Below are 11,111 nucleotides of genomic sequence, written 5' to 3'. Positions count from 1 at the left end.
CTAAAAATACACACAGTAGGTATGAGCCTCCCCCAAAAGGTAAAACCAGACCTTCTAGAAAAATGGTTTTATCTCAAGCTCAACAGAAGAATCTGAACAAGAGTAGAATCAAAATCAGAATCCATAGAATAAAGAGTACAAGAATGTGACAGAGAGAAGAAAAAGAAGATGTTGGCCTACTGGCAATGCACATTGAGGATGTGCTTCCCAGTGAAGGGGTGAAGGGCAGTGCCTAGACCCTCCTTGAGGACGGAAAAAATGCTGGAAAGGAATTGAACAGCCCCGGGAGTTCAAGGATATCAAATACCGATCTTGAGAGGAAGGAATATACCTTGGTATTGTAGTTCCCTGTGATGGAGCTTAGGAGTAGCCACAGCAGACCAAAGAAATTAGTATTGCTATCTTTCTCAAGCATATACCCAAGCCCATTACCCAATCAACCTGATTCCTATAGGGACACTGGGGAGTATATTTAGGAGAATAACATCATTGGAAGGAAATTGAAACTTTTGAGATTATAGGGGATGTTTTCATTGATTCCCTTTGGGAGGAAGAGAAGGATATGGGAGATATCAATAAATGGTTTAAAATACTGGAATTAAAGACTCATGTCTAAGATGGAAGTGTACTTTACAAAGAAGTATAAGATTGTATTTGGTTGGAAACTACTTAATGTAATTGCAGAGGAAGGAAATTAAAATCAGAAATAAACCTATGGCAATAATTTGGGTTGAAGATGGCAATTCTAACATGGTAATTCCAAATCATTTCTACTGTGCCCTCACCCTTCTTAGGTGTGAGCTTCTTAGAAAAGCTATTTTCCCCAGTCTATATCATGTGACCCTTTCTTCTCCAACTCCAAATGCTTGTGACACCAAAGAAAATAAGCCATATGGCATTCCAAGGCAATACCATTCAGAAAATAGCTTGAGGTAGGGGTACCACAACTGAGTCTTGGTGCTTGAGCACTTGATCTGGAGGGTTATGTCCACTGGAGATAAGCTCACCATCGCCTGCCTTGTGCTTGCTGAAGCAGATAATGGTGGGCTGCAGAAGCTGGAGAATGGTGCAAATGCACCCTGTGTTCAAAGGAGCACAGAGTACTATCAACTCCAAATGTCCAGTTGTCAGATGAGTTCCTTGTGAAGCCCAGCTGTTTTTCCTAGTCACATATTCTGTGACATACCACTATATTCTTTCATTAAGTATCTCATTTTTAGTTTCAGTTGGTTTGAGTAGGTACCTATTTCTTGCAGGCAAACAATTCTCATTTAAGTTATGTAGAAACAAGAACGACAGTGCAAGGGTAGTGCCAAATCATTTCAATTAAGATAATAACTGAGGGGGACACCTGGCTGGCCCAGCTGGTCAACGTGCAACTCTTGATCTCAGAGTTGTAAGTTCGAGCCCCACGCGGGGTGTAGAGATCGCTTACAAATAAAATCTTTTAAAAAATAAATAAAATAATAAAAAAATAACTGAGAGATGGTCATGCACAATTCTCACAGACCCACAATCTCAGATTTTTTACATACTAACACAGAACATGGGTTATAAAGGAAGTAGACTAGAGATTGTAGCATGGCATGGTGAATGCACTTTCAAGGGAATAAATAGGAAGGATCTGGTGGGAAAAAAATAAGAAAGAGTGATGAGATAGCTTCAAATATGTGGACATCTACTAAGTGTCTCATTCAGCTAAAATAACTTTTTATTAATTTGTGGCTAAATACACTATTGCATTTCCCAAAGAGTCAATGAAATGACCAGAGGAATTTCAACTCTGAACCTAAGACTTGCAAACAAGGAGTTCATTGGTGAAATGAAAGAAACGGTGCTCCAGGAAAAAAGTGTCCCTGTATGATCATCAGAAAAAGAAAACTTGCCGGGGGCGCCTGGGTGGCTCAGTTGGTTAAGCGACTGCCTTCGGCTCAGGTCATGATCCTGGAGTCCTGGGATCGAGTCCCACATCGGGCTCCCTGCTCAGCAGGGAGTCTGCTTCTCCCTCTGACTCTCCCCCCTCTCATGTGCTCTCTCTCTCTCTCTCATTCTCTCTCTCTTTCAAATAAATAAATAAATCTTTAAAAAAAAAAAAAGAAAAGTTGAATGTAGTTCAAGTTTAGAAAGTCTGAGATTGAGGTACAGAAAACAATATGATTCCATGGCAGAAGATTCTTAAAGGGAATACAGCTCAAGAGTTTAAGATCAAAAAGAAATTCTGACTATATAATTTCTCCATGAGGAAGAAAAGGAGAAAGCAATGTAAATACACAGCCTGCTTTCTCACAGGCTCTTCTATAACTTGCAAAGCATGTGAGAAAAAGCCCATTGAACAAAGAATATAAGAATGGCACCAATCTGTGTACAGAATTATGTGAAACTGTAATATGAAACTTGTTGCAAAAAATGCTCCGGTTAACAAAAAATATTTTATACTTATATTCAATCAGGATTACATTGGAATTAATAGGAGTTTGTGCATGTCAAAAAAAAAAAACCATAAAAAACCAAAGCAACTTTTGTCTCTTTTACTTCCATCTTTTCAGTTAAGATAAATGGTATTTAAACTAAAAAGGTAGAAAAAAATGATCAGGAAGAACTAAATCAAGGCCTCTGCAAAGCAATCTTCAGAGAGCACACAGCACCCCACCATGAATTCATGTTTCCAGGCTCAATAAATGACAGTGAAAACTACTGAAAGACCAGAGATCACTAAATAAACACAGAAGAGAGGCAAATGTCACTTTCATTTAGAAAATCGAATGGTAGGTGTGTTCTTAAATGTAATCCCCAGGATGTTTCTGCGTGGCTCTTAAAAGGGCCAGATTTTTAAGCACTTACCAAACAATCAACTAGACAATCTGCTGGTTCAAGCATGAACTAGGTTCTCTATGAGTCAGGCATCTCTGACTACCTCATTTCCCTTTTTGATAAGAGTTATAAGACCAGTGGATCATGAGGTTGTAAGAGGTATAGTATCCTTGGGCAGCAACAAACAAATGTCGCTCTTGATATCCTTACGGTCAAGTCAACAACATTGGGTGAATGTGAGAACAGTCCAGTAAATTCATGCATTACTCAAAGAGTGGGTTTGTGTCAGTTTGAAAGGAAGCTCTTGGGGTCATACCCAAGCACTTTTTCCAATTTAATCCATCAAACATACTCTGTACTGGACTCTATGGTGAGCAAAAGGAACAGCAATGAACAAAACAGACAGCTTCTGCCCTTATAAATCTTATACTTAAGTCTGGCCTTAGCCCTGTTCCATAAACATTTTAGATGACTTCAGTGAGTATTCAGAAAACACATTTATTGAATTGGTATATGACAAGCCGGTAAGAGGAATAGCAGATCCACCAGACGAGGAAATCTCATCCCAAGGGAACTTGAAAGACTGGTGTAATGGGTTAAATCAAGTAATACTAAATATACTCATGATAAATGTAAGACTCTGCCCTTGAATAAAAAAACCCTGCACAATGGCCATCACAGAAGTGTGGGTTGAGGGGAAGTACAATTTAATAGCAAATGATATAGAAAATGATCCAGGGGTTTAGGCAAAAAGTCCACATGACTAGACAGTGCAAATGGCTGAAAAAAGAAAAAGCTAATGCAATCTTGAGATGTATGAACAGGACATATTAGAAAGAATAAGGAAATAGACATATGCTATCCTGTGTTGGTGACCTAGATAATCACTGTTAGGAGGAATACAGATTGCACTCAATTTAAATACAAGCCGTGTTGTCCAAACCTCTTGCTCTGACCTATGAGCTCTACAGGCTGTAACCCGGGCTCACTCTCCAGCCGCTCTCTCATCTTCCTCCCACACACTCACTACACTTCACCTACTGCCATTCTTCCTACTCCTCCAACTCTCCAAACTCACCCCCACTTCCCAAGGCATGCACTTGCTGTTCCCGCTGTCCGAAAAACATTTCTCTCCAAGGTATACATGGCTAGCCTGTTCTCATCAGTAAGGCCGTCAGCATTAAAGTAATTTCTTCTAAAAAGTCTCTTCTGGTCACCCTAAGTTAGCATCTCAAGGCACTCTCTAAGGCAACACCCTTTTATTTATTTCATTTTAGTATCTCTCACTATATGATATTATCTTCATGATGAAAAGTAGATTTTTGCATCCTGTTCACTGTCAAATCCCCAGTCCCTTGTTCCCTGCCTGGAATACTGGGTGCTCAGGAAATGTGAGTTGAATGAATGAATGTACAGATGGCAAGATCTGCCAGATATGTGTTTGAGTGAAGAGCAAAAGCTCGTTGGGAAGGCTGTGGTAGAGGGGAGTCACACATAGATTGAGATGTAGAACTGGATGATCTTAAAGTCATTTTCAATCCCGAAATTGTATAATTAGGCACTAAATTGTGGGATGCATGATAATTTCACTATTGGTTCAGAGAAGGGTAATTAATGAAGACTGGAACAGTCAAGAAGATTTCATTGAAGAGGTAGACATCAAGGGCTCTTCAAGGACAGGTGAAATTTAGACAGTTGGAATGGAAAGAAAGATATTCTAGGAGAAAGGAATAGCATGAGCAAAGTCTCAGAGGCAGACCTGAGGAGAGAACCACAAGGAGTTAGGCTTGACTAAAGGAGAGGATGTACTTTAGGAACTTGAGAAAAAAATGAGACTGGACACGTACAGTAGGGCCACAATGCAAGGTGGGACCTTACAGCCAGGCTAGGAGTTGAACTCAAAGGGAAAAACCTGAGAATTCTTGAGAAGATAGATAAACATCATATAAAGACAATGATTTAAGGGAAGTTAGTCTCTGGTAAGGTCTGAGCCTTGAAACTGATTTAGACTAAATGATGTCCCTTCCACCCTAAAACAATTTATTTCTATTCTATTCCATTTTAGGTGGCTCTGACAATAATCCTGATGGGAGATAAGAGGTCCTGACCTAAGACAGTAACAAGTGATACCAGGAAAAGATGAATGTGAGAGACATTTCAAAAAGAAAAAAAAAAAAGCTGTCAGGATTTCACTTCTAAATTAATAATAACTATAGTTACTTCCAAATGGGAACCCAACATATACTAAGTATTCAATAAATATTTGCTTATGTACCATAAAGAATCCCATCACTGAATACTGGCAAGATAAATACAAGCCTTTGTGTAAGGATGGTCATGGATTTGCACATTCTCTCTCATGCAGATTCCTTTGTCACCAGTATCCTGCAGGTGGCTCGCTGATCATGGTCAAGTGGAAAAGATATCCTCTATTACAAACAGACAGCCTCTAAGACTCTATGCTGTGACCTTATTAGAATCATGCTCCATCCAGACCAGTTATAACCTTATGTGACCAGACCCATCTGAGACAGCACCATAAAGGGATTAAAATGATTTTTATCCATCTTGCCAGCGCTTAGACATTCAAACGAATGTATTTCTTTCCAAATAATCACTTTAAAAGCCCATCCTTTAATACCATTCTTCCCGCCTTTTGTGACACTTCTCTTTATGAAAGACTTTCAGAAGCCACACGCCAGCCAAACAATTAAAATGCCTCATCACTCTCAGCTGAATCCCCTTTGAAGCATCACCACAACTTCCTGCCTCAAGCAACGATGGTTAGAGATCAAGATCCCTGCGGGCCCTAACCCCATTTCATGCCTCTTCCTTGTCAACTGGCCTCTCTTTCTTCTCTTTGCACTTGACTCATTTATTTCTAATATTGCTTGATTTTTGTTTTTTTCCCCAATGTTTTCCAAAGCTCTTTGAAGGAAATGTTAACTATATTAGTATTATTTAAATGAATTCAGTACGCTACCCCTTGAGAGCCCAGTTGAATTTGGGGAGGAGCGTGGCACAGTGTAACAGCTCTGGAATCACACAGCCTGGGTGTGAAAACCGGCTCTGCCGATCTTGAGCAATTACCAGCAGTGTGACCTTGAACAAATTATTTAACCTCTCTAAGCCACTTTCTAAAACTGAGAACAAGAACGTTAATGAGAGGAATAAGATAATCTATGTAAAACAGTACCTAGCACATACAGAATTTCCCCATTTTCCATTTTAAACTCTCAGAACAACAACAAATATTAATGATATTAATCCATCTCACTAATTGAGAGGTTGAGGGAAAAGCAAAGGCTCCGTCTGTAGTGCATTCGACCAACTACTCAAGTCCATGAAAAAATCAGTCTCACGGGTTAGCATAAATAGAGTAAAGGAACACAGAATGCCCATTTGACTTGTTCCCTTTCTCCATGGTGATAGTGTTTTCTCAGTAACAAACAGACAAACAAATAAAAGCCAGTCTTTTTTTTTTTTTTAACTTTATCTCACACTTGAGGAATCAGGAAGAAATGAATGGAAGAAAGAAATGCTCTCAGAGAAGAGGAAGTAAAGCCATCAACCTTCCAAACATCCGGGAAAATTCTTCACAAATGTTTTCAGTGCAACATTAACAAGCCAACTAAAGGGTGCTGCCGCCATTATTTACAGAGGAAACAGGAAGGAGGCGCTTCAGGAGAGCAGGGCTTCGGAGATTTAAATTCCAGTTCTGCCACTTTCCACGCAGCCTCAGGTGATTTACCTAACCCCTCAAAGCCTCGATTTCCTCATCTGTGAGTTGGAGAAAATTAAGAAAAGTAACATATGTGACGTTCTTATGCAAGGTAAACAGGCAATGTACATTGCATCCCTCCCTACTCCCTTAGGGCCATGTTAGCTAAATAAAACTGTATGTTCTCATCAGGGTTTCTAGGCTACATCATGTGAAGTGTACATGGTACTTTGGTACAAAGGAAGACTTTGTATCTGAATATTAGGTAGGCAGGTGTTCAATCAATATTTGATCATTTGTTTTGGCTTCCATGGAAGCACTCTGTGTACCCGATATCTAGTCGAGGATTTCCTTCATCACATTCATAGGCAGGGAAGCCACCAGCTTCCTAGGTCTGCACCATACCTAATCCCAAGATCCTGTCTAGTTCATTCACCACTGTTTTTCTTCATTTCCTGTAGTCTCAGAATGTTTCCAGTGGTTTGGCAGGAGAGACATCCAAGGAAGGCAATCTTTTTAAATATGTTTGGACTGTGTGAAGCTTCTACTATGTTTAATTATCACTCTACGACTGGGAGGTATTTCAAACAGAAGTGAAGGAAAAGGAGTAATTTAAAGAATTATCCTAAACAATAAATTGCTCTCAATGTCACATATGTACAACCTTCTGAAAAAAGGGGGCCGTCTCACCGTTTTCCATTTTGGATGAGAAGATTGTCATAACCCCTAGAGGCTATGGATTCCTGATGGGGTGTGAGCTGCTGATTTGGGGGAGTGTGGGTAGGTGGGAGGGGATGCGGGAGGTCCTTTAAAGTCAGGGAGCAAAGCAGGAAATGGAAATTCACCCAGCGAGAAATACATCAATTAATTTTGAAATTACTTCATCTTATAGATACATTTGTTTGCGTTGCTTTTCTATTTTTTATCGTAGTTTTAAATTTTTTTTAGTTTTAAAACTTTTTTCTTATAAAAAAAGAAACGTGTTCATTGAAGAATATTACAATACACAGATAAGTAAAAGGAAGAAAGTATGAGTACTGCAGAAGAGCAGGTCAGAGATTGCCTGGGGCTGGCGGTTGGGGCCATGGCATTGATCAGAAGAGCAGGTCAGAGATTGCCTGGGGCTGGCGGTTGGGGGATGCGGCATTGATCAGAAGAGGCATGAAGAAACTTCCAGAGGGGAGATGCACATGTTTTGTCTTGATTGTGATGGCGATTACAAATGTGTATACATTGTCAAAATTCAAGTTGTGTGCTTAAAGTAAGTGTATTTTGTATGTATCTTGAATGAGTATATGTAAATTATACCTTACAGAGCCAGTGAATACTTTTCAAAGTACTTCTGTCATCACCATACAAAACTACTGTTAATACTCTTAAGTACATTTTTTCAAATGATTTTCTACGTATCTATATATACACATATTTGCTTACACAAAAAATGGTATCATTTTTTTAAGTCCCATCAGTTTAATAACAATAAAAAAACCCCAAAATGGAAAACTGAGGGGGCAGGGAAGAGGCCCCTGGGCCAGGGGCACAGGCACCAGGTCTGGCCACAGGGTCCCCCGGGTATTGCTGTTGCTACGAGGTCGGGGGGCAGCGATTGTCCTGTGGAAGCCACCGTTCACCTGGGTCAAGGACCCTTACTTCTTCTGGGGTGTGCTCAGCTTCTGCATGCCCCGGATCTTGTCCAGCAGGCCAGAGATGAAGGCCTCAATGGGTTTGTAACAGTCAACCAGCAGCTCCTTGACCCTGGCAGCCCGGGTATCATCACTCGCCATGTCCAGGAGTTCGTCCACATCAATCTCCAACTCTGGGATCTCCTCTTCCTGGCAGTCATAGAGGCGAGTGAGCTGCTCCGGGATCCACCCCTCTAGGTTGAGGCGCTTCCGTAGCTCCTTGAGGTCGTCCTGACCGTGACCTTCCCTTGGCGCCTCACTGGGCCCTCGTCGTCCGCGCCGCCGGGCCCTCGCCTGCAGCCCCAGGGGGTCTCTGAAAGTAGATGCGGGGCCCTGGGCCACCACTGCCCCGCCCGGGGGCTGGGGCCGCCAACGCCGCGCCCCCCGCGGGACCGCTCAAAGTGGTACCATTTTTTTTTTTAATCAAATGTAACTGGTTCTTATCGATTTAAATTTTTTACTCTCCTACTTGGAAGTAGATTTTACCACCATAACCAACTGCTCCTACAGAGCTTATTACATAACACCCAAGGGGAAAAATTGCTTTAGGGAGAGAGAAACAGAAAACTATTTTCACTTGTACAGCCTCCAGGATCTCCTTATTGGCAACTCAGTGATCATTGCACACTTAATAGGCAGGGTCTCGCCATATAAATGTTGGATGGCAACACTTGCCATAGATAATTTAATGGCAACCAACTGCTGAGAAACCCACTGGGGCTTGCTGACAACAGCCTTGACCACATCACATGGGCCTCTGAAAATGTGCTTCTACCTGTATGTGTGTGCCTGATGGACAACTATACAAGCCTCTGCATCTAGAGGTTTACTAGACATTTTAAAGGAGAGGACAGCAGAAAAATCTGACCCCTTCCTCCCAAGGCAAAGCTATCATTTTCCAGAGGTAATTGGAAGACGAGGAAAACTTTACCTCTACTTTCCTAGAGTCTCCAGCTGGGTCTAAGAATTAAACTGACATAAAACTAATTAACAGGAGAAAATCATACACGTTTTATTTAATGTAAGTTTTATGTGACATGGGAAGCCTTTGTAAGGAAATGAAGACCCAAAAAGGTGGCAAAACCTAAATGCTTTTATACAAGGTTGGTTATTAGAGAGAACTGTGGAAAAGTTACTAAAAATATGGGGGAGCTAAAGGAAAGAAAAGAGTCATTTTAACAAGGTCTGTTTGTACAGAATTCTCTCAGCTTCAACTACCCGATTCTGGTGATAAGAATGTTCTTTACCTCCAGGTACAGAGAAGACATCTTTCACATGGGAGTTTCATCTCCTGCTTTTAGGAAGAAAAGGGAAGGTCAGAGCACCCTTCTTGAGCTGGCTGTTTTTCAAGTGCCTTTAGCTCGAAATAATCCTCTGCCAAAATGGCATATTTTGGAGTGACATTGTGGTTTCCTTCATAATTCTGGACTCCTCAGTGCCAGTTCCTTCTGTCTATGGGAGACCTCAGGAACGAGGAAGGAGCCAGAGAAAGTAGAGGGAAACCATCCTGCAGTTATTATGGATGTCAGTGTGCAGACCCAATTATCACCCACCTCTGCCTCTGTGTGCACGTGTGTGCAGGTATGCCAAAGAAAGACGTATACCTCCCACCAGGGGTAGACAAAGCTTCTAACTGTGGGGTAATCTGTCTGGGGTTAGTTCCTAGAGAGCAGGAAAGGAAGCTGTAAAAATCTAGCTACTTTTACCAGGGACAAAATAATTTGGCCCCATTGACAGGAAAACAAAAACAGAAGTAAGACACTAGTCAGGTTTCATGACTCATTTACAGCAGTGCCCTATAGCTCAGGACCATATGCAGATGAGGGTTTAATGAAAGCCTCCTGATGACTCAGGTCTATACACCTCCAGGAGAAAGAAGAGTGCCTGGAGACCACAGGGAGGCTCAACCAAGCTGTAGGGCTTGCCAATTGTGTCTCTATACCCAAGAAGTCAGATTTGCAGCTTCCTCAGCTCCCACCTGAAGAACAGGTGGGGACCCCGAGGCAGGAAGGCCCAGTTCCTTCGGGCCAGGGCTCTGCATGAAGGCACCTGAGAGGCTGAACAAGTTGGCCCAGGTCTGTGTCTGCACTTTGGGGGTGGCCGGAGCTGCTCTTGGCTACAAAGTGAAGGCAACACACGAAAAGCAGGGAGTCAGGATACACTGACAACGGCAGAGGAGTGACAAATGACAGGGTGGGAAGAGAGAACCGCTCTAAAGTCACAGCTGTCTGGAGCCATTTAGTATTGGGCTAACAGCCCCGAGGACCTCAAATGTTCCTGAGGGCATGGCGGTATTATAGCATTGGACAATGACTGATGTTCAAAGTGAATCATCAAGCAAAGGTCAAATTAGGTTCAGAACATTTTGTTTAAGAAGGCAAAGTAAAGCATTTTGGAAAAATCACTTTTCAAGATAAAATGTTAAAGTCATCATTTAAGTTTGGGTTATACTCTGTGGCTATTAATAGTACCTCCACTTAAAATATTAGGTATATTCTATGTTATTATATGAAAAATCCCATCCAGAGAGAATTGATTTTTATCTTATACAGTCTTACTGATATATAAATGTATATACACACACACATATATATACCTATTTTTAAATCAAATTCCGTAACTTCCTTCCTCTTCCAGGACCTGATACCATTATTTATCTCCTCCCACGTTTTCAGCCACGTGCTCTCTTTCTCTTCAGCATATAAGCATGTTCAAGTTTCTCCTGTCTTGAAAACAAAACAAACAGAAAACCTGCCTACAGCACCTGCACCTACAGCACCCCACCCCCTCCCAGAATCGACCTTTTCCTTTCCTTCATAATCAAACTTTTAAGAATGGTCTGAATCTCGGTGGCCACTTGTCCAAGGAATCTTCTCTTGCTAAAGTTCAGTGCTCTC

At 41.4% G+C, this 11,111-nt stretch overlaps 1 pseudogene; it reads right to left on the bottom strand.

The window, feature by feature from the left end:
* Positions 1-8,105: 8,105 nt before the first annotated feature.
* Positions 8,106-10,501, bottom strand: LOC114208374 (protein phosphatase 1 regulatory subunit 14B pseudogene; annotated as a pseudogene).
* Positions 10,502-11,111: the final 610 nt, after the last annotated feature.

The sequence above is a fragment of the Eumetopias jubatus genome, unplaced genomic scaffold (genome assembly GCF_037043125.1).
Source record: "Eumetopias jubatus isolate StellerSeaLion01/CBP00866 unplaced genomic scaffold, mEumJub1_p1.0 scaffold_4, whole genome shotgun sequence".
NCBI classification, from domain to species: domain Eukaryota; kingdom Metazoa; phylum Chordata; class Mammalia; order Carnivora; family Otariidae; genus Eumetopias; species Eumetopias jubatus.
Note: the sequence above shows the minus strand (reverse complement) of the source record. Positions and strands in the feature narration are given on the sequence as shown.